The 2,171-nt window shown below is 42.1% G+C and overlaps 1 non-coding gene across 1 annotated transcript; it reads left to right on the top strand.

The window, feature by feature from the left end:
• Window positions 1-109, top strand: LOC139037891 (U6 spliceosomal RNA). Its single transcript, XR_011490842.1, has one exon. It is a non-coding gene; the product is annotated as a U6 spliceosomal RNA (small nuclear RNA).
• Window positions 110-2,171: the final 2,062 nt, after the last annotated feature.

The raw sequence follows: 2,171 nt of genomic DNA, 5'->3' as shown, positions 1-2,171 counted from the left end.
GTGCTCACTTTGGCAGAACATATACTAAAATTGTATCAACACAGAGAAGCTTAAAGTGGTCCCAAACAAGAATGACACACAAATTCGTGAAGCATTGATCCATATTTTTAGACAATAAGCTCCTACTATATAGCACAGGGGACCATACCCAATACCTTGTAATAAACCACAAGAAAACCACATGGGAAAGAATGTGAAGAAGAACATACATGTATAACTGAATCACTTCGGTGTACAGCAGAAACTAATGCATCACTATAAATCAACTACACGTCAATAAAAATAATAACTGTGCTTACACGGAACTTTGAGAACCTTGGTTGATTTCTCTGAAAGGCAGCAGATTGTCCCCATTTGTGTCATGGAGATTCAATGATTTTTTGTGTTTTGTTTTGTTTTTTAATAAAAATATGAAAAAAAAAGATTCAGTGATTTTATCCTTCCTTTGCAACCATAAGCTTGCAAGGTCTCTAGGTAAGTTTCGGACCCTGCAGGGGTCAGTCCAGAAGCAGATTGTGGAATGTGACACATATAAAATATAGGACTTAACATGTTCTCTCCACGCTGGGCCCCAAGCCAGGTCTTTGTGCCCATCTCTCACAGAGCAAGTAGATTGAGATGCCAGGTGCTAGGCATGGGAGAAGGAAAAAGATGCAAGACCACCTGCCCTAGTCCAGATCCAAGAAATCAATCTAGAGAATTAACTGGGAATCTGTAGATTTCCAAGGAATTGCAACACAACACCAAAGTTAGTTTGCAGTGTGTGGATTTTTTGGTTTCAGTTTTGGTTTTTTACCTAATCTCGCATTGCACACATGATAAATAATCAACACATAAAGACTTGACCAATAAGGTACCAAAAGGTGCATCGTAATCAGGAAATTTCAGCCCTTTTTGTTGTGTGGCACTGCTTCAAGAAAGGACCTGTATTAAGAATAAACTGAGATGTCAGTGAATATATTGTGCTATGTCTTCAGATAGATTCTGCTGTTGATTCTCTCATTTGGCATTTTTTTTAAAGTTCTGTCATTCCTCTTTCCCAGGTAACATGGAAGGCTATAGGATGGGAAGAGTCAAGGCAAAAAAGAGATGTTTTTCTATCCCACCAGTATTTTATTCTTAAACTCTCTCTCAGGTAAGTACTTTTTAAATGAAAGAAATTAGTCTCTGCTTTTCCTCAACGTCCCTTCCAAAAATGGAGGAGATTTTCTGCAAACTTGCCTCTCTAACCTGCAGATTCTGTCTCAGTGGATCAATGAGAAAACGGTTTTGACAAGTCAAATGTTCATTTTTTAGGGGAAAAATAACCTTCCCTATCCAGGCTGCCAAGACTATGGCTTATGTGTTCCCAGTCCCTCAAGCTATCAATCGGCGTCTCGCCACAGACATTGCCCAGATGTCTTGGTCAGCACACATTAAAGGCTTCGTTTTGCAGGCTTCCTAAGAGAGAGATTTAACATTAGCACATGTTAGATGTTAAGGAACATCCTTCTCCATTGAAAGAGAAATTTTATTTCTCAGGGAGAAAAAAATACAACATGCAGTCACTAGGATGCATTATGAACCTGTTATTGCGTGTGGGATTTATGATCAAGGTCTCTCTCTTCTACAAGGATTCTTCAGCTAAGGGCGGAATTACAGATTTAAGGGCCTACCCGAAAATGTTTCACGGACCTTTAGCGCCATCTAGTGGCTGTAGCCTGTCAGGTCTAGCAAATGTTTTCCTCTTGAATTTGAGGCTCATGAGAGGCTCTGGCAGTGAAGGTTCAGACTCTAAACAGGTTTGGCAGAGGGCAGAGTTGGCCGACACGAGAACTGTTGTGCCTCAGTACCCTGTGCTGGGTACATGGCATGCCCCCATAGATTCCGGAGAGGGAGCTGCACCCGGATCCTACGGCAATTTGAAAAGAGCCATTTTCAAAGCAATCTGTAAAGGGTTTTTGCTGTCTCTGCTTAGTCACCTGCTTGAAGCACCCCATCTGGAATGCACAGGGTGTGTGTGTGTGGCGGGGAGGGAGCAGCACGGAAATGCTCGGGGCTTATGCTGAGCTCAGCTGTGCCAACTGGCATCAGGAAGGGACATATGCAAAAATCACACCCCGCGTGGCCTCTAAATTTAGATAAGCTGTCAATATCCTGCACTGGAGGGACCTTCTTTCTCCACGCTCTGG

This window comes from Odocoileus virginianus, chromosome 12 (genome assembly GCF_023699985.2).
Source record: "Odocoileus virginianus isolate 20LAN1187 ecotype Illinois chromosome 12, Ovbor_1.2, whole genome shotgun sequence".
Lineage (NCBI taxonomy): Eukaryota > Metazoa > Chordata > Mammalia > Artiodactyla > Cervidae > Odocoileus > Odocoileus virginianus.
Note: the sequence above shows the minus strand (reverse complement) of the source record. Positions and strands in the feature narration are given on the sequence as shown.